Source organism: Macrotis lagotis, chromosome 6 (genome assembly GCF_037893015.1).
Source record: "Macrotis lagotis isolate mMagLag1 chromosome 6, bilby.v1.9.chrom.fasta, whole genome shotgun sequence".
Classification (NCBI taxonomy): Eukaryota; Metazoa; Chordata; class Mammalia; order Peramelemorphia; family Peramelidae; genus Macrotis; species Macrotis lagotis.
This window is the reverse complement of record NC_133663.1, coordinates 95918535-95940897: the sequence shown is the minus strand read 5'-3', so window position 1 is coordinate 95940897 and position 22363 is coordinate 95918535. Positions and strand designations below refer to the sequence as shown.

Sequence of the window (22363 nt, the reverse complement as noted above, 5' to 3'; positions counted from 1 at the left end):
TACCTAAGGCCACACAGCTAGGTAATTATTAAGTGTCTGAGACTGGATTTGAACCCGGGTTCTCCTGACTCCAGGACTGGTGCTTTATCCACTGTGCCACCTAGCCGCCTCAAAAATATTTTTTTATAATTGTAATGACCAGAGGAAAAAATTGGAATAGAAATGAAAACTATGGAATAAAGAATTGGAAATATAGAGTGACAAACTTCCTGAAAATTAGAGTGAAACAATAAGAAATACTAAAACAAAGTTAAAAAAAACAACTGGGAAAAATAGAAGAAAATTTAAGGTTTTTCACAATTACAACAAAACTGACTTGGAAAGCAGATCAAAGAGAGATAAAGAATCATTAGGTTACTTGAAAGTCATGACCAAAAAGGAGCCTAGACATCATATTTAAAGAAATCACAAGAGGAAAAAACTACTCAGACCTCTTAGGACCAAAAGGCAAAGTGAAAAACAGAAAAATCCACAGGTCACCTTCTGAAAGAAACCCCAAATTGAAAATCTTAGCAAAGTTATAGTCAAAATCTAGAGCTTCAAGGTCAAAGAAACATTACTGCAAGGGGTCAGTTTGTTATCATTTAAATAATGAGGGACCACAGTCACAATCATGTATCATTTTGTAGTCACAGTTATAGGAGCAGAGAGCTTGGGATACAATATTCCCTAAATCAAAAGGTAAAGGCTTGCAACCAAGAATAATTTACCTAGCAAAACTGAATATAATCCTATAGGATTTTAATGAAAAAAGGAGACTTCAAAACATTCTTGATGAAAAGGAGGAAAGGATGTAAGCATTTATTAAGTATCTACTGTATATTGAGTGCTGTGCTAAGGGTTTTACAAACATTTTCTCCTATGATTTTTACAACTCTGATTAATTGGTGTTATTATTATGCCCATTTGACAGTTGAAGAAACTGAGTTAATTAATTTCTAAAACTGGATTTAAACTTAGATTTTCCTGCTTCCAAGCCCAGAACTCTGTCTACTGTGCCACTTAGTTGCTACTGAAAAGAACAGTACTGTGTAGAAACTATGAAAACATAAAAGTCAAGAGAAACATAAACATGAGCAAACAACCCTCTGGGACAAAACAAGATTAAACTTTTTACAATCTAATATGAGGAGATGGTACATGTGTACCCTCATAACCTCTTATCATCAGGAGGAGAGGGGACTCTATGAAGACAGAAAGCATGCAGGTATTTCTGTTACACTTTGATGAGCTCAAAAACAAAGTGGAAAGAGAAGGGAAAAGGTATACAATGGAAGAGAAAGGGAAAAGAAGGGTGGGAGAATTTATCTCCTATAATTGGGATACATAAGAAGAAGATGTTACAAACAAGAAGGAAGGCACGAGTGATACTAGCAACACTGGAGCTTTACTCTCATCTGAACTGGGTTAAAGGAAGACTATCCAAACACAATTAGGTATAGGCATACTTTTCACTCAACAGAGAAACAGGAGGGAAAGGGGGAAAAAGAGAGAAAAGAAAACAAAGAGAGGTAGCATAAAGGAGGGATTAGTCCTAAGCAGAACAAATTTCTTTTTCTTTCTTTAGTTTTTGCAAGGCAATGGGGTTAAGTGGCTTGCTCAAGGTCATACACCTAGGTAATTATTAAGTGTCTGAGGTCGGATTTGAACTCAGGTACTCCTGACTCCAGGGTCAGTGCTCTATCCACTGCACCACCTAGCCTCCTCAAAGGCAGAAAAATTCTAATGGAAAAGAGAATTTGGAATTGAAAAAAAACATTTTTTAATTTTATTTTTTAAAAAGATTTGATTTATTTTGAGTTTTACAATTTTCCCCCCTAATCTTATGTCCCTCTCCCCATCCCCCACAGAAAGCAATTTGTCAGCCTTTACATTGAAAAAAAAATTTTAATTTAAAAAATCTTTAAGGAAGCTGAATTTAAAGAGGGGTTAGTTTATTTTTTTTGTCTTCATATTCTTTTTTTTATTAAAGATATTATTTGAGTTTTACGATTTTCTCCCAATCTTGCTTCCCTCCCCCCACCCACCCCACAGATAGCACTCCGTCAATCTTTACTTTGTTTCCATGCTGTACCTGGATCCAAATTGGGTGTGATGAGAGAGAAATCATATCCTTAAAGAGAACAGAATTCTCAGAGGTAACCAGATCAGACAATAACATATCTATTTTGTTTTTTTTTTTCAAATTAAAGGGAATAGTCCTTGTACTTTGTTCAAACTTCACAGCTCCTTATCTGGATACAGATGGTACTCTCCTTTGCAGACAGCCCAAAATTGTTCCCAATTGTTGCACTGATGGAATGAGCAAGTCCTTCAAGGTTGAACATCATTCCCATGTTGCTGTTAGGGTGTACAGTGTTTTTCTGGTTCTGCTCATCTCACTCAGCATCAGTTCATGCAAATCCCTCCAGGTTTCCCTGAAATCCCGTCCCTCCTGGTTTCTAATAGAACAACAGTGTTCCATGACATACATATACCACAGTTTGCTAAGCCATTCCCCAATTGAAGGATATTTACTGGATTTCCAATTCTTTGCCACCACAAACAGGGCTGCTATAAATATTTTTGTACAAGTAATGTTTTTACCCTTTTTCCTCATCTCTTCAGGGTATAGACCCAGTAGTGGTATTGCTGGGTCAAAGGGTATGCACATTTTTCTTGCCCTTTGGGCATAGTTCCAAATAGCTCTCCAGAAGGGTTGGATGAGTTCACAGCTCCACCAACAGTGCAATAGTGTCCCAGATTTCCCACATCCCTTCCAACAATGATCATTATCCTTCCTGGTCATACTGGCCAATCTGAGAGGTGTGAGGTGGTACCTCAGGGAAGCTTTAATTTGCCTTTCTCTAATAATTAATGATTTAGAGCATTTTTTTCATATGGCTATGGCTTGCTTTGATCTCCTCATCTGTAAATTGCCTTTGCATATCCTTTGACCATTTGTCAATTGGGGAATGACTTTTTGTTTTAAAAATATGACTCAGTTCTCTGTATATTTTAGAAATGAGTCCTTTGTCAGAATCATTAATTGTAAAGATTGTTTCCCATTACTACTTTTCTTTTGATCTTGATTACATTGGTTTTATCTGTGCAAAAGCTTTTTAATTTAATGTAATCGAAATCATCTAATTGGTTTTTAGTGATGTTCTCCAACTCTTCCTTAGTCATAAACTGTTCCCCTTTCCATAGATCTGACAGGTAGACTAGTCCTTGATCTTCTAATTTGCTTATAGTATTGTTTTTTATGTGTATGTCCTGTAACCATTTGGATCTTATCTTGATAAAGGGTGTGAGGTGTCAGTCTAATCTAAGTTTCTTCCATACTAACTTCCAATTATCCCAGCAGTTTTTATCAAAGAGGGAGTTTTTATCCTGATGGCCGGACTCTTTGGGTTTATCAAACAGCAGATTACTACAATCCTCTCCTGCTTTTTACACCTAGTCTATTCCACTGGTCCACCACTCTATTTCTTAGCCAATACCAAACAGTTTTGATGACTGATGCTTTATAATATAATTTTAGATCGGGTAGTTCTAAGCCACCTTCGTTTGCATTTTTTTCCATTAAGCTCCTGGCAATTCTTGACTTTTTATTTCTCCACATGAATTTACTTACAATTTTTTCTAACTCATTAAAGTAATTTTTTGGAATTTTGATTGGTAGGGCACTAAACAGATAGTTTAGTTTTGGTAGAACTGTCATTTTTATTATATTAGCTCTCCTTATCTATGAGCAGTTGATATTTGCCCAGTTATTTAAATTTGATTTAATTTGTGTGAGAAGTGTTTTATAATTGTTTTTAAAAAGATTCTGAGTCTGTCTTGACAAATAGACTCCCAAATATTTTACACTGTCTGAGGTTACTTTGAATGGGATTTCTCTTTCTAGCTCTTCCTGCTGTTTCTTGCTCGACATATATAGAAAAGTTGAGGATTTATGACGGTTTATTTTATAACCTGCAACTTTGCTAAAATTGCTAATTGTTTCCAGTAGTTTTTTTAGATGATTTCTTGGGATTCTCTAGGTAGACCATCATGTCATTTGCAAAGAGTGAGAGTTTTGTCTCTTCCTTCCCAATTCTAATTCCTTCAATTTCTTTTTCTTCTTTAATTGCTGATGCTAACATTTATAATACAATATTGAATAGTAGTGGTGATAATGGGCACCCTTGTTTCACCCCTGATCTTATTGGGAATGCCTCTAGCCTCTCCCCATTGAATATAATGCTTGTTGATGGTTTCAGATAGATACTGCTAATTATTTTAAGGAACAGTCCATTTATTCCTACACTGTGTAGTGTTTTTAATAGGAATGGATGCTGTATTTTGTCAAAATCTTTTTCAGCATCTATTGATATGATCATATGATTTCTGATAGGTTTGTTATTGATATAATTGAGTATACTAACAGTTTTCCTAATATTGAACCAACCCTGCATTCCTGGAATAAATCTTACTTGATCATAATGTACTATCCTAGTGATGACTTGTTGTAGTCGTTTTTGCTAAGATTTTATTTAGGATTTTTGCATCTATATTCATCAGGGAAATAGGTCTATAATTTTCTTTCTCTGTTTTAACTCTTCCTGGTTTAGGTAACAGTACCATATTGGTTTCATAGAAAGAGTTAGGCAGAGTTCCATCTTTCCTTATTTTTCGAGGGGTTAGTTTAAATGAAAGAAGAAAGAAAGAGAAAAAGAAAGAGAGAGAAAAAGAGAAAGAAAGGAAGGAAGGAAGAGAAAAAGAAAGAGAAGGGAGAGAGAGAGAGAGAGAGAGAGAGAGAGAGAGAGAGAGAGAGATGAGAGAGAGAGAGAGAGAGAATGAGAGAGAGAGAGAGAGAGAGAGAGAGAGAGAGAGAGAGAGAGGCAGGTAGCTAGGTGGTGCAGTGAATAGAGCACCAGCCCTGGAGTCAGGAGTACCTGAGTTCAAATTTGACCTCAGACACTTAATAATTACCTAGCTGTGTGGCCTTGGGCAAGCCATTTAACTCCCATTTGCTTGAGTCATCAAAGTCCAGTGGCAAGAAAAGAGTCAAGATAGAGGGAAATCAACAATTAATAATAATAATTTTAAATGTGGATGGTATGAACTCACTCATAAATATAAATGATAGCATAATGGATTAGAAAGTAGAATCTAACAATATTTTGTGTATAAGAAACACACATGAAGCATAAAGATTCACAATTAAAACAATAGGATAAAGCAAAATCTCTCGTTTCAACTGAAGTGAAACTTTAAGAATTGTAAGCAGTGTAAATCCCCAATCACAACTCCAGAAGTCCAATGATGAAACATACTGCCTACCCTCTTCCCAGCAAAGAGGTGATGAGCTCAAGGTGTAAAATGATACATACATTTTTAGACATGTGAGAATGTTTTATTTTACTATGCATAAATATTGCAAGATTTTTGTTTTTCCTTTGTTTTCCCCTAGTGTAGGAAGATGGAAGAGAAAAATGAATGCTCCTTAACTAACAATGAATAAAATCAAATCATTAAAAAATAGTACATTCTAGAATATTGCCAGGATTCAAAGTCAAGTTCACAGGTTTATAGTTTACGGACTCTATTCTCGTCTATTTTTGAAATTTGGTTAATACTTGCCCTTTAATTCTGTGTATCTATCTTTCTCATCTTCCATGATCTTTCTTTTTTAAATATTATTTTATTATGAATAACAATATGAATAACAAACATGAAAATTTACATCCATGAAGGTGCAGATGATTGCAAATGAAATTGTGAATTGCTGTCATGTATAACTTGTTTTTTAAAAGTAGATTTTAAAATGTGCCTCAGTTTCGTTCTGGATTTCCTTCTATTTTCTTCTGTGAATTTTTAAATATGTTATTAATGCTCATTTGTGCTTTTAAAAATCACCATTACTACTTACTCACTTCCCATAAAACTTCCCCTCCCACCAATAAAAGTCCTTTCTCATGATAAATAAATAAATTGAGTAAAATATGGATATATCTTTTAAAATATATGTACTATTCTGCACCATCACCTTTTTATTCAGAGGTGGGAACATATTTTAGTATGTCTTTTAAAATTGTTATTATTCATAATATTGATCAGAGATCTTAAGTCTTTTGAAGTTGTCTTCCTTTGTCTTTTGGCAGGCATTTTGTAGATTATTTTCTTGGTTCTGCTCACTTCAGTCTGCATCAGTTCATGCAAGTCTTCCAAGTTTTCATTAAATTTGTCCATTTGTCATTTTGTAATGTACAGTAATACTCCATTATATTTATATAAGTTGCTTAGTCATTTCCCAATTGATAGGTACCTACTTCATTTCCAAATATTTGCTATATCAAAAAGTGCTGCTCTCAATATTTTAGTACCTAGGGTCCTTTCCTTCTGACTTTTATCTCTTTGTGATATATGTTTATATAGACTACTTGAATTTAGAAATAAACTCATGGGTGATACCTATTGAAGGATTGAAGGTAATTAGGGACAGACAGGGAGATAGAGTTTTGTCAGGAGGGAGTACAGAGTCTCTGACTTCTACAAGAGAAGATGATTTTGTTAATTGTGATCCTCACTGTATTGAAACAATCCTCTTTGACTCAGTTTTTCAGGTATGACTGATGATTCAAGACATGAAGTAGAGAAGGTAAAGTCATTAATTGTTCTCCAAACACTGACTAAGAATTCCTATTTTCATTATGTGTATCCACCAGAAGAAAACCCTTCTATGTTTGCCTCTTTATTTTGGTCACTAGAAAAACTTTTCTCCTTATTCTGATGTCTTTTATATGTAGAATTTAAGCTCCTTAGGGACAGAAATTCATTTTGCCTTTGTATTCCCAATCTCTAGCATTGTACTTTTGCATATAAGATTCCTTTAATATATATTTGTTAGATTGGAGAATGGATTCTAATACAAATTTACCAATCTTGGGTGAGTGGACTCTGGTAACTGAATACACCAATCATGAACAACTCTGTGGATTCATTAATCACTCTATGTCCCTATGTTCATGTATTACAATTCTTCCTTCTGGGAGGAAAGGTCTGATCTCAACCATTCTTCAGAAAGAATTAATTTTTTAGAATGATGATGATGTGTTTCAGACCTCTAAGCACTGAATTGGTGAGGAAGGAGGCATACAATTTCAGATAGGTATATTATGCTGATTGTTTGGCCTGACTGTACTAAATGGCTAAAAAAGGAAGGTTCTGAGGGGTGGGGATGGGAACAGTGATGTTTAAAAAGGGAGCATAAATAAAGCATTTCATAAAAAAAGGAATTAAACTTTAATCTTACAAACATTCATGTTCTTTTGCCAACACTAATTACCAGGGAAAGATTTTAAAAAGTAGAAAAGGGGAGTGAAGTTAAATATATTTTAAACTTGCTGATTGATTTTTATTGTTCTTACTTCTTCACCCACATTAGACACCCAAAGGTTTTTTTTTTTTGATAGTTGGGCTGATTAACTGTAGTTTTGGTTTCCTGGAGGTTCCATTTCTTCCAGACTCTGAACAGATGGGCACATATTTTCATGGCATTATTAAGTGGCATAATAAAACATGATCCTCCTTTCTCTGAACTTTATGATCTGTCAGCAGGAATCTCTAAAGCAGATGGGAAAGTGTAAAACATTCATTCTAATGGAGTCATCATTTTTAAACTAAAAGGCCAGGCCTGGTTGAGCTAGATAGATGCCTGGCCACTATTGTGTAAAAGAAGGTGGGTAATCTACATTGTTAGAGCAAAGCAGACCATGGTAAAAGCGAGGATCACTGAAAGATTCCGAGGAAAGATGTGATCTTCTGGATGTATCAACCCTTAAATGGAATGAATGTTTTCTTTCTTAATTTTCACTGTGAAACTTTCTTTAGGAAAGGTTCTTCCTTCAATTAGAATCACAGAATCCTCTTTTGGGAAGGCACCTTAGTGGTTAGCTAGCCCAACTAACACTTGGAAGAAAACCTTTCCCAGTCTACTTGACAGTTGGTACAGTAGATAGCGCACTGGACTTAGAGTTAGGAAGACTTGATTTCAAATCCAACTTCAAAAACTATCTGTATGACTCTGAGTAAGTCACTGAAACATCTTTGTGCCTCAGTTTCCTCATTAGTAAAAAAGGGAAAATTGGATTTGATGGTCTTTGAGATTCTTTCCAACTCTCTCTCTCTCTCTCTCTCTCTCTCTCTCTCTCTCACTCACTCTGTGATCCTAAGTGGTCAACTCTCATTGCCTAAAGTAAAGGAGAGACTGCATCTGGAGACACTCCATTCCACATTTAGATACCTTCAATTATTAGGGAAGTTTCCCTCACATCAAGCCTGATTTTCCACTCTTTGTAACTTTTATCTGCTGCTTCCAGTTTTGGTTTCTGGGGCAAAGTGGGATAGATCTAATCTTCCATCTGTGCACTAACCTAGATATTGAATGACAAGTATCCTGACTCCCTATCTCTAATCTTTTCTATTTCAGGCTAAACCATTCCCTTAGCCCATGAATTATTAATCTCCATTGAATTATGGACCCTTTAGGGCAGCCTGGTAAAGCCTATGGACTCCCTTCTCAGAACAATGTTTTTAAATGCATAAAATAAAATACATAGAATTTCAAAGGAAACCAATTATAATGAAACATAATTATCAAGATATTAAAACAATAAGGTTATGGTCCCCAGGGGAGGAACTTAACTAATAATCAATTGGCATGAATGTGAAATACAACCTCCTGGTTGCTATCTTCTGAATTCTTTCCAGTTTACTAATATACTTATTTGGAAGTGTCATTTCAGAATGAAATACTTTGGCTTTGAGATATAGGATTATATTTTCCCCCACTAGGTCCCTCTATATCACAGCAGATGGATTTTTGCCCATTCTATTCCAACACCTATTGTCGGTATGGAGATATCTCTGGTTTCTTGAAGACTTTTGCTGGAGGAGCTCAAGTTTTGATAGAGCCTATAAAATTAAAATGATTCTGCAACCATAATTAATGTCTGTCATCCTTAGGGATAGTATGATGCAATGTCTGGAGTGTTGGCTTGAGTTCAGAAAGACCTGGGTTCAAGTCTTTCTTCTGACACAAATTGGCTATATGATCCTAGGCAAAACACTTAACCTCTTAATGTCCCAAGAGCCACTTTCTAAGAGTATAAGTTGTAGAGATGGTATTCAAGTGTCTTGGCAGAGAGTTCCAATGGGACATGTCCAATTCCTCATGCATACAGATGGTGACTATTCTATGACTTAGTTGAAATGAAATCACCTCCTCCATTTATTACTTTATTAGAAATCTGGGAAGATGGTCCCTAGAGATAATTTTTTTTTTGACTGAGCAAGCCAGAAACAATGAGGAAGGGTTATTCTCTTTTGACATCAATGCTGAAATCATACATTGATGACATTACCATTTCAAGAATGAGTAATATTTTTTCATGAGATCACTTGACATGTTAACACTATTCTATTTCTATATAGTAAAATCTGTCTTAGCTTTATGGTTTAGAGAAGAGGGCACTGCATTTGGCTTCAAATCTGGCAAGACCTGGATTCAAATCCTACTTCAGATGGACCTAATTTTCCTCATCTGTGAAATGATGAACTTGGTTTTTATGGCCTCTTAGATTCCCTATTGTTCTAAATCTATGATCCATTTTTTATGGTTTGAATGAGGATATTCTATATTTTGTTTGTAAACACAACCTCTCTTCTATGAACATATACATGTGGATATTCTTACCTCATAACAGAGAGATTTTCCATATGTCAGGAAAATACTTAAAGAATTCCTCCATTTTGAACATGTCTAATTCCTCATGTATACAGATGGTGACAATTCTATGGCTTAGTGGAATATCTTCATTAATTCCCACAATCAGAAAAAAATATCACCCTGGGGCCAATCTGGTGATGTCTTCCTAATTTAGCTAGGTTGGCACTCAGACCCTAAGCATATAATGCATGTATAAGTCCATCACTGGTTCCATATTTGAAAATTTTCTAACTTGGTTTGTCTTCCACTGGCATAGTCTTCAATAGCCTATGTCCTCCATGACATGGTGGGGACATCAAAGGGAGACCTTACTTTGGGATTAGAAAGTTAATCAACATTTAGAGATGAAGGCCCTGAGAACCAGAAAATATATGGACTTGTATCTCACAATACATTGATGTTGTGAGTAAGTAAAGTGTTTAGAAAGTCTGATCATATGGAGCTATAGTTGAAAGATTAGTAGGATTCAGTCTCTGTTCTAGCTCTATTAATATCCATTTGACCTAGAACAAGTCATTTAACTATTTTGGGCCCTAGTTTCTATACTCTGTAATAAGAAGAATGATTAGACATTTTCTAAAGAATCTGCACCTTCTAAAATACTGTACTAAAATACTTCACCTAAAATCCTTGTTCTGTGATTACATCTAGAGCAGTGATGATGATGTTTGTCCTTCATTCTTGAAGAAGGTCATGACATTAGAGAGGAGATGCCATGACAGGCTTGTGAAGTGGATTTGAGTGAGGGTGTGCTTGCTAAATCACCAACCTCATTCTCCTCCAGAGTCATCTGAATCCAGTGGCCAATTATGAGTCAGGAGATGGCCCTGGATGTGAGGCAATCAAAGTTAAATGACTTGCTCAAGGTCACACATCTAGTAAGTGTCAAATGTCTGAGACTGGAGGGATGGCTAAGTGGTGCGTGGATAGAGCACTGGCCCTGGAGTCAGGAGTACTTGAATTCAAATCTAGCCTCAGACACTTAGTAATTACCTAGTTGTGTGGCCTTGGGCAAGTAACTTAACCCCATTGCCTTGCAAAAACCTTAAAAAAAAAGAAGAAAGAAGGTAAACTCCCTGAGAGCAAGACTGTCTTTTGAAAGCCAACTGACTTTTAGCTTCATGAGGGCAAATCATCAAATCTTTATACTAAATAACTCCACAGAGAGGAGAAGTAATATCTCAGATAACTCAAAAATCTCTATAGTACTTTAAAATTTGCAAAACACTTTCCTTATACAACCTTTTGAGGCTTCTATTTTGCAGATGAAAAAACTGAGGTACAGAATTAAATGACCTGCCTATAGTTACTTGATTAGTCAGGAAGTCTGGCATCTAGATCTCTTTTACTACAGACCCAGCAGTCTTTCTACCATATTATGGCTGACACCATGCCAAGATTAGGAGGAAAATCTGAGAACTTTTGAAGATTTGGGGGGATTGTTTTTGAAAATTGCAGCCCTCTAGGCCTTCCTTGATTTGTTTACAATACATAAATGAATTACCTGAGTAAAATTCAAGGGGTACATGGGTAATATTGGATTAAGGACTTGATTTGTATAGTATTTATCCCAGAAGAACTAGAGGGAATGGTTAACATTTATGGACATTTTAATGATTACTAAGTTCCTATGTGAATGAAAGAAATAAACATCTGCTCTCCGCAAAGATTTACATTTCAAAGCCTGTCATCAAACTCAGGAGTGTTCTTGCCAAGAAGTATAGCTACAAGTTTGGAGAGAACAAGGAGAGAAGTAAGTATCTTCACCAAAGGTTTTTTTTTTTTTAAGGGAGAGCCAGATTCAAATGAGAAAATGACTTCTTGTATTATCTTGTTTAAGGAATTTATTTTCTCTAATTCAGTTTCTCCATTAGCAAAAATCTGTCTTCCCTCACAAATCAACAACAATCAACAAGCATTTATTAAATGCTTACTACAAGTACTAGGGGTTCAAAGAAAGGCAAACAAAAGGGAAAAAAGAAGTTTCTTCCCTAAAAAAAAACACTTACAAAGGATCTGTCCAGTGTAAATGGGAGGCAATTTCATAGCAAAAGTTTAACAGTGGGGGGGGGGGGGGGATCGAGAAAGACCTCTTACAGATGGTAGGCCTTGAGCTGTCTTGAAGAAAGCTAGGGAAGTCAGGAGGGCAGGGATGAAAACAGAAAACATGAAGCATCTTGTTCTAGGAACAGAAAGAAGGTACCTGAATTTTAGAATATATAGAGAAGTGAAGGATAAGAAAATCAGAAAGATAGCAAGGAACTAGGTTTCAAGGTCTTTAAAAAGCAACAGAGAATTTTGCAATTGGTTTTGGAAGATAATAGGGGGCCATGGATATTTATTGAGTAGGCTGACATAGTCAGACTTGTGTTTTGGAAGATCATTTTGTCAGTTCAATGGAAGATAACTGGAGTGTGGAGGGACTTGGGACCAAAAGACCAACTAAGAATCTATTGCAATAATTCAGGTGGGAGATGATCAAGATTTGAATAGTGTTTTGGTGGCTTTGTGAGTGGAGAGAAGGGACTTTAAGGAGAAATGTTATAAAGGTAAAATCAGTAGATCTTGGCAACAGATTGGATATAGGTTAAGAAAGAGAAGTTGAGGATGAAATAGAATGAAGACCTGGGTAAATGGGAGGATTGTGGTAATATTCTTCAATAGCAATAGGAAAACTGAGAAGAAAGAACTTGATAGAAAAGATAATAAATTCTATTTTGAGTTGAGTTTGAGATTTCTTTGGAATATCTAGTATGAGATGTTCAAGAGGTTGTTGGGCAAGTGACATTGGAAATCAGAAGAAAGGTTAAGAGTGTATGAATAGGGGCAGCTAGATGGCATAGTGGATAAAGCATCAGCCCTGGAGTCAGGAGTACCTGGGTTCAAATCCGGTCTCAGACACACTTAATAATTACCTAGGTGTGTGGCCTTGGGCAAGCCACTTAACCCCATTTGCCTTGCAAAAACCTTAAAAAAAAAGAGTGTATGAATAGATTTAAGAATCATCAGCATAGAGATAATAACTGAATAAAAGGAAATTGATGAGATCAACAAAGGGAATATAAAGGGAGAAGAGAAAATAACCTAGGGCAGAGCCTTACAGAATGCTCACCATTAGCAGGCTGGAGGAAGATCTAGCAAAATAGAAGGAACAGTCAGACAGGTGGGGAAGAACCAGAAGAGACACAGTATTAGAAATTTAGAGAGAGAAGAGTACCCAGGTGAAGAGGATCATTGATAAAGTCTATGATTATAGAGAGGTCAAGTAGAATGGAGACTGAGAAAGGGTCATTAGATTTGGCAATGAGGAGGTTGTGAAAAACTTTGGGGAGAGCAGTTTCAACTATGTAATCCATACTACAGAGGAGTTAGAAGACAATGAGAAAACTATACTGGTGGTGCACATCTGTAATCCTTGCTATTTTGGAGGCAGAAAATGGTGAATCCCTTGGATTTGAGATTCTGAGCTACAGTAGGGCTAAATATATTTAGGTGGCCACATTAAATTGAGTACTAATATGGTGAACCCCCACAAGTGAAAGGTCACCAGGCTGCTTAAGGAGGGGCAAAACAATCCAGGTTGGAAAAACATGATGTTGATTAGTATTGAAATCTGGTCTGTGAGTGGTGAAGAAGAAGAAGAAGAAGAGAAGAAGAAGAATAAGAAAGAAGAAGAAGAAAAAGGAAGAAGAACAAGAAAGAAGGGAAGAAGAACAAGAAGGAAAAAAGAGGAGGAAGAGAAGAAGATGAATATGAAGAAGAGAAATTTATTGTTTTTTGATAATGAAGGTCTGAAGTTTGATTATTATATTTCTTGATCATCTATTAAGAGTAATGTCATTAAACTTAAGTGGTGAACTTTGTAGAGTAGGAATAGGAGCCATATTTTCTTTCTTTTTAAAAATGATTTATTTATTTTCACATCACTAAAATAATCTTGTTTTGAAAGTAGCCATTAAGTCTTGGCAAACCGTGGTATATGTATGTCATGGAACACTATTGTTCTATTAGAAACCAGGAGGGATGGGATTTCAGGGAAGCCTGGAGGGATTTGCATGAACTGATGCTGAGTGAGATGAGCAGAACCAGAAAAACACTGTGCATCCTAACAGCAACATGGGAGTGATGTTCAACCTTGAAGGACTTGCTCATTCCATCAGTACAACAACCAGGGACAATTTTGGGCTGTCTGCAAAGGAGAATGCCATCTGTATCCAGATAAAGAGTAGTAGAGTTTGAACAAAGTTCAAGGACTATTCCCTTTAATTTAGAAAAAAAACCAGATATCTTATTATCTGATCTTGTTATCTCTTAGACCTTTTGTTTGTTCCTTAAGGATGTGATTTCTCTCTCATCACACTCAATTTGGATCAATGTACAACATGGAAACAAAATAAAGACTGACAGATTGCTTTCTGTGGGGGGGAGGGAAGTAAAATTGGGAGAAAAATTGTAAAACTCAAAACTCAAATAAAATCTTAAAAAAAAAGAAAGTAGACATTAAGCCCCCCCCCCCAAAGATAGAGAAACTTTAAAGGAAATGAAGTGAGAGAAAAAAAGTGTATTTCAGTCTATGTTCAGATGTCATCAACTCTATCTCTGGGATGGATTGCATTCCTTATTGCAAATCCATCAGAGAAGTTGCTTCAATAATTTTTCCCATAGTTACTATTATTAACTGTATTTCTCTCCTTTCTATTCCATTTATTCTATTCTCTCTCTGGGAGCCATATTTTCATTTTTAAAGGATCTCATTTCCCCTCTGAGAACTGCTTCATCTGCATCTACCTAAAATTGGTAAATGACTTTCTCCTGCCTGTGGTATTTTTGTTTGATGGTCTGAAGTTTGATTGTGGATGGCATTCTCATAGAATTTAAGCACCAAGGGGAGGAAAGAGAGCTATGATGGTTTTGGGGGTTGATTGGATCAAATGAGGATTTGTAAAAGATGGAAGAGAGATGGATAGGTAAGGAAGCAGTTAGTATATTGTTGTCCATTCTCAAAGAGGACCAAAATAACATCATTATATTGACATCAAGGTACAATGTGTCTGACTGTGGCTGATCAGACCAATGTGAGTTTAGAAGGCTTAGATATTTCATATGAACATCTGGAGTTGAGATACCTCTAAATTTATGCATCTCATCCTTCTTTCAAGCTATTGCAATTCTGCTTTGTGCATAAAGCACAGCACCTTTGATGCAGACCCATGCTGGGCAGTCCTGTGACATTGTTTCCCATGTCTATCCATTTCTAAATTCTTCAGAGAGACCTTGAGTGTCCTTGTATTGCTTCTTCTGACCTCTGTATGAGTACTTGCCTTGTGTGAGTTCTCTGTAAAATAGTATTTGTATAAACATACTTTTGAAATTTGAACAACCTGGCTAGCCTTTTACAGATACACTTTCTGAAGTAGAATTTGAATGCTTGGCAGTTCAGCTTGAGAAAGACCTCAATGTCTCCCTAGTATCTTATCTTGCCAGGGAATCTTCAGAATCTTCCTAAGTCAATTAAGATAGAAGCAATTCAGTTTCTTGGCATGGCGCTGGCATACAATCCATGTTTCACAGGCATACAACAGTGAGGTTAGCTCAATGGCTCTGTTGACCTTCAGTTGGGTAAGTACCTGAATACCTCTTCTCTCCCACACTTTCTTTCAGAGCCTGTCAAACACTGAACTAGCTCTGGCAATACATACCTCTTCATCTATATGTACATCCCTGGAAAGTGTAATGCCAAGGTAAGTGAACTTATACATAGCATTCAAAATTTCTTCATTTGCTGATGGTCCACATATGGATGGTGTGGTGTTGGCTGGTGGAGAGCATGTGGTTTTTTGGTGTTAATTCTCAGGCAAAAATTAGCACAAGCAGCAGAGAATCAACCCATACTTTGTTATATATTGAGTACACAGTCCTCAATGAACAAAAAATCATGAAGCCATTATCCCTTCACTTTAGTCTTGGCTTGTGGCATTTTCAAGTTGAATAATTTACCCATCAGTGGTAGCTGACCTTGAAACTGTTTTATCTTCTTTGAAGGCATCTTACAACATTGCAGAAAACATCATGCTGAAAAGGATGGAAACACTCAAACACAGGAAAATGCCAGCAAATATTATTGAGTAGAATTTAAATAACAGGATGATCAGATCTCAGTGAGGATAATAGCACTACACAGAATCATTTGTCAAAACTGTCAAAGCAAGGACTTATTTTGCTTCCAAAATTTGTTATTTCTTGAAACACCAATCATAGGATCTGTATAAGATATACTATGCTTATAAACCTGTTAATATTTATTTTATCTGTAAAAACAGCTCAGTGTAGAAAGGGTGTTGAATATGCTTTACAACATGTCAGTTAAGTGCTTACTGATTGATAAGCTTTTACTACTTCTCTCCTGTCCTAGTTCCTGGAAATGTCAATGTTAACATTTGCTTTCACATGGCAGCATTTCTTGCTTTTGCTTTTCATTTGAGGCAATTGAATTTTTTTGAACCAGTAATATCTATATTGATTGTTATTCCTATTTTCTCTACTGATTTTCCTTGAGATTTGGTAAAAGCATATTTGACCTTAGGCAATTTCTTTAATTTTGTTGGACCTCAGTTTCCTCATCTGTGAAATTAGATTAGACTAGATCATCTTTACAGTCTCTTCAAACTCTGAATCTGTTGTCCTAAGATTTATATGTTTTGATATAGCATGAAACATAGAATGTAAACAGACAATGACTATACCAATGTAAATTTTTTTTAAATGCCTCCAAAAGGAAGTTGGACTTCAAATAACGGGAAAATTCAATGAAGGTTTAGAAACTATGTAATGTAACCTACTCATTACTTCATAGTAAAAGGGCTGATGCTACTAGCTCAGCATATTTTTTTATATATTGTTTGAAATGTTTATCATAGTGTTGGTTGTTTTTGCTTAATTAATTTTATCTAACACAAAAAAAGTTCAGTTTTGGTGGAGGGTTTAAAATGATCCTGAAGTAAAGACAGAAAGCACCAATAAGATGCCTTTTTAAAATACAAATTTAATGTAGTTTAATGTAATATTTTATCCCTGGGTCTAAAAGAATTTAATCTGTATATACCCAGCTTGAAAACTTCAAAATGCCATTCACCCTGACTCGAAAGGGAGAAATGTTTAGAATAGTTAAATAAGGGAGGTAGACTTGAGGTCAAATTTGTTGAATCTCAAGTAAAGAAGGGCCTTGGGATCCTTCCCTTCTACAAAGAACAGCTTGGTTTTTAACCAATACACAAAAGGTGGTTCAAGTTTCCTGATGAAAATGCCCCCTTCCCAGACTTTAAGGTTGGCTATGATCAGTCTGGTTGGAGCCAGGAGAGTAATTAAATGCATATGTGGAGCTGCTGACCTTGGAGCTGAACCAGGTGAACTGGGGGATGGGAATAGGGAGATGGATGGAACTGGAGAGTCAGTTATTTTACCTTGAACTCTTGAAAAGCAGCTTAAGAGAAATTTAGAGCAACAGTGTTCAGAGAAGAATAAAAACTGGAATGATCTAAGTGATCCCATTGAGTGAGAGAATAAGAGAGGGTAGGAGAAAGAACCAAAGTTGGACAAACTCAGGGGAAACTGAGTAAGCTACTGATTCCCTTAAACCAAGGGGACACCTACCTATGCAGATAATTCCTATGAACTTCCATTGAGATCGGGGATCTGATTGGGAAAAGAACTTGTGTTTTCCTTGGACACTGGAAGCTGAAAGAAAGATCTTGATCTGGCATTGTAAGGAAGGTTTAACTGAGTTTAGCAGAGCTGTGAGTGTCATAGAAGTATTGATTGCAAAGGGGATCCCATCCTTGCGTGTGTGCACTATCACTTGTTCCTAGCTCCTTCTTCTTCTCCTCCTCTTCCTCCTTGGGTGACACAATCAGGCTCAGGAAAACCTGATCTGCATTTAAATCCAGTCTGACATTTACTAGTTGTGTGATCCTGGTCAAGTCATTTAATATCTGTCTCAATTAATTCTAATGAACTGTTAACTCAATAGGGATTCTTTTTTTTTCAAATAGCAAAACTTCAAACTAGAGCAACAGAAAAATGAAGAACAAAGGAAAAATCAGTTTAAAGACTGTCTACTCTCCCACAGAGATAACATCTCCTGCAGATTTTCATGTTGGTGGAAGAGAGAACACCCCCTTGGATAATACACACTTGGTCATAAGGAGAACATTTCTCATGCTCCATCTCCAGATAATTGGGTAAGACTCAATGCTGCTTCACTCTGGTCTTACAGATACCTGATGGCAGCTTTCAACAATCATTTTTCTGTAAGGTTTTGAGTTTTACATTTTTCTCCCTCCCTCCCTTCCTTTACCCCTTACCCCAAAAGAAAGCAATCCCACATAGGCCTACATGCATAGTCATTTTATTTTTTATTACATAAATATTTTATTTGTTTTCCAATTATATACAATAGTAGTTTCTACTAATCTTTTTTTTGCAAAGTTTTGAATTTTTCAATTTTTCCCCTCCCTCCTCCCTCCCTAATAGAAGGCAATCTGATAGTCTTTACATTTGTTTCCATGATATGTATAGAACAAAATTGAATGTGTTGAGAGAAAACATGTCCTTAGGGAAGAAAGAAAATATTAGAGATAGCAAAATTATGTAGTACATAAGACAACTTTTTAAAAATTGAAGGTAATAATCTTAGGTCTTTGTTTAAACTCCACAGTTCCTCCTCTGGATACAGATGGTAGTTTCCATCACAGATCCTCTAAAATTGTTCCTGATTATTGCACTGAGAGAGTGAGCATGTCCATCAAGGTTGATCATCACACCATGTTGCTGTTAGGGTATACAGTGTTCTTCTGGTTCTGCTCATCTTGATCATCATCAATTCACATAAGTCTTTCTAGGCTTCTCTGAAATCCCATCCCTCCTGATTTCTAATAGAATAATAGTGTTCCATCATATACATACCACAATTTTATTAGCCATTCCCCAATTGATGGAAATCCTCTTGATTTCCAGTTCTTTGCCACTATAAAAAGAGCTGCTATAAATATTTTTGTACATGTTGGGTTTTTACTCTTTCATGATCTCTTAAAGTTATAGTATAGATCCAGTAGTGGTATTGCTGAATCAAAGGGTATGCACATCTTTATTACCCTTTGGGCATAATTCTAAACTGCTCTCCAGAAAGGCTGCAACAGTTCACAGCTCCATCAACAATGCATTAGTATCCCAGATTTCCCACATCCCTTCCAACATTGATCATTGTCCTTTCTGGTCATATTGGCCAATCTGAGAGGTGTGAGATGATATCTCAGAGAAGTTTTAATGATATCTCAGAGAAGTTTAAAGTTGGGGAATGGATTTTTTTTTAAAAATAAATTTGGCTTAGTTCTTTTTATATTTTAGAAACGAGTCCTTTGTCAGAAGCACTAGATGTAAAATTGTTTCCCAATTTACTACATTTCTTTGGATCTTGGTTAGAGTGGTTTTGTTTGTGCAATTTTAATTTAATATAAACAAAATTATCCAGTTTGTTTTTTATAACATTCTCTAGCTCTTCCTTGGTGATAAACTGCTCCCCTTTCCAGAGAGCTGACAGGTAAACTATTCCTTGTTCTCCTAATTTGCTTATCATGTTGCCTTTAATGTCTAAATTCTGCACCCATTTTGATCTTATCTTGGTATAGGATGTGAGATGTTGGTCTAATCCTGGTTTCTGCCATACTTTCTTCCAGTTTTCCCAGCAGTTTTTATCAAAAAGTGAGTTCTTATCCCAGAAGCTAGACTCTTTGGTGTTATCAAGCAGTAGTTCACTATAATCATTTCCTGCTGTCTCTATATGAACAGTCATTTTAAACATAGATCCATGTTAATTATGTTGTAGAAAATAATCAAATCAAAATGAAGAATAAACAATAGAGAGAAAAAAATCATAATACATAAGACATCTTTTTAAAATTGAAGATAATAAATTTTGGTCAGCATTTAAATTCCACAGATTCCTTTCTGGATATGGATGGTGTTTTCCTACAGTGGGGATTCTGATAGCACCTCCTTCACATAGTTTTTGTGAGGATCAAATGAGAATATTTGTAAAGTGCTTAGCAAAGTGTCTGGTGCTTGAAAATTCTTATTCCTTTTGGCTTTTCAGGCCTGGACTTCTCTTTAGTCACTGCCTCAACCCTGCCTCTTGGAGAAATGGATTTCTTTTTCAAACCTGCCTTGGAAAAGGAAAAATGATAAAGGAGGAAAATTCTAGGAGTAACTGTGTCACAAAACTTATTCCAGATTATTAATGACTCTTTTCCTAGCAGAATTGCCCAAGCCCCATTAGCTCTGGGTATTAGTCATGTCTTCTCTCTGCTTTTGGGAAACTATAAACTCTGTCTCTCCCTGTCTCTGACTCTCTCTGTCTCTCTGTCTCTCCCTCTCCTCCTTCTCTCAATACAGACACACATATATGTGCATATGTATATATATATATATATATATATATATATATATAGACATGTTTCTCTACATCTTTCTATATCAATAAAATACCTTTTTTCTCTGAATTCCCAATCTTATTTGTCTTCTCACATTACTAAAATCTATCTCTTTATTTATTCTTTACCAACTTTAGCTTCCCTCTTGGCTATAGTTATTACCTAAGGGTCACTTACAAATCAGAACTTTGATGAATGACCCTATCATCTTAAAGAATTTGACTTCTTTCAAAGCTTGGTGAAACAGAAAACAAAATTCTATTTTTTAATAGTTGTTTTCTTCCTTTTTTAATTGATTTCTACTTTTATTTTTTCAATTACTGGCAAAGAGAGTTTTCAACATTCATCTATATGCATATTTATGAGTTCCACATTTTTCTACTACCCTCCCTCTACATCTAATCTGATATAAGTTGTACATGTACAATTCTGTTTAACATAAAATAAACTTTTAAAGAACAGAGATTGGGAGTGGGGGAATAAAAACCAGGTTCCTGCCTCTCTTGAGAAAACAGGAGGAGCGACATAGAAACAGAGGGTGAGAACAAGTACCCATCAGTCTCGTTCTCAGTAGCACATTAATCACTTATTTTTGTTCACTGCCTTTTACTCCACCCCTGATTACATAATATCTGTATCAATTTCTCCTCAAATTAGTGCCTCTCTAATGCTGCATCCTATGCTTGTTGTTTGTCCTTCGTTCTCAAAGAAGACCATGACTTCAGGAAGGTGATTCATGACATGCCAGTTGGCAGTGACTTAATATGATGGTGGTACTGCCTTCACACATTGCAGAAGGATCTAGCTTTTCTAGTTAACTACTTATATAAAGCATTTATTAAATATTTACTAGATATTAAACATTTCGCTAAGCTTAAGATTTTACAGGTACCAGCAAGCAAGCAAGACCTGATCTTATACTATAACTTAAACTTCAATGAAGGGGGAAAGACAAAAATACAATGGAGAGTTGGAAAAGATATTTTCACAGTATCTGGGTTTGGAGCTGGTCTCTGATGAGTAAGGTGGAGGCTTGGATTCTAGCCATATAGCTAAAGTTTCCACTGGAGTGGAGGTGGGAATGAAGTTCAAGCGGAGGCAGAATAATTTGGAGTTTGTCTGTTGGGAAGTTTTAAGAATCTTGACAGGGACATCTAAATCTATTTTCCTATCATCCCAAATTTCATACTCTGACTACTGTGCAACATTCCTTCCTGAATACATTTCTGAAAAATGTAAGCTCCTTTAAGATAGGACCAAGGGGTAGCTATTTGACTCTGTGGATAGAACACTAGTCTTGGAGTCAGAGGGAGTTTGAATCCAGTTTCAGACACTTGACATTACTGGCTGTGTGACCTTGGTTTTCTTTTTTTTTTTTTTTAATTAAGGCAATGGGGCTAAATGGCTTGCCCATGGTCACACAGCTAGGTAATTAAGTGTCTGAGGTCAGCTTTGAACTCAGGTCCTCCTGACTGCAGGGCAGATGCTCTATCCACTGCACCACCTAGCTGCCCGTGGGCAAGTCTCTTAACCCTAACTGCCTCACACCCAGGAGCTATCTCCAGTCATCCATATGTGGCCCCAGGTGTCTCGCGAAGAGAAAGTGAGGCTGGTGAGGGCACAGCACCCCTTCACTCAAATCCATTTCATGTGCATGTCATAACACCACCTCCCTGATGTCATGTCCTCTGAGAATGAAGGGTAAACTTCGCCATCATCATCTCGGTTGCCTGTGCTTGCATTCCCAGGGTTTAGCAATGTGCATAATATGTATTAAGATGCTGAATCGTTTTTCATTGTGCCTCATTCTTCATTTGGGGTTTTCTTGGCAAAGGGACTGGAGTGGTGTGCCACATCCTTCTGCAGCTCAACTGACAGATGAGGAGCTGAGGAAAATAAGATGAGGGGACTTGCCTACAGTCAAACAGCTGCATTTGGGGCTGGATTTGAACTCACAAAGAGCTATTTTCCTGCCTCCAGTTCCCTCACTCTAACCACTGTGCCAGCCAGCCACGGATTGGACCGGAGGACCCGCTAGGCGTTTTCTGCCTCATCCCAGCGGAGAGCGTCCGGGCCCTGGGAGGTGCCGGTCCCTGGGCCGTCTCCTGGGCCGTCTCCTGGCCTC

At 36.5% G+C, this 22363-nt stretch overlaps 1 protein-coding gene across 1 annotated transcript in view; it reads left to right on the top strand.

Annotated features, from left to right (window-relative positions):
* The window catches only part of NAA16 (N-alpha-acetyltransferase 16, NatA auxiliary subunit), a 168430-nt gene extending 146097 nt beyond the window's left edge, over window positions 1-22333 (top strand). Inside the window, exons 21-24 of the mRNA XM_074191744.1 lie at window positions 15416-15495; window positions 17803-17991; window positions 18468-19349; window positions 22073-22333. The gene's annotated coding sequence lies outside the window, so the exon portion shown is untranslated. The remainder of the gene's footprint in view (window positions 1-15415; window positions 15496-17802; window positions 17992-18467; window positions 19350-22072) is intronic.
* The last annotated feature ends 30 nt before the right edge of the window (window positions 22334-22363 follow it).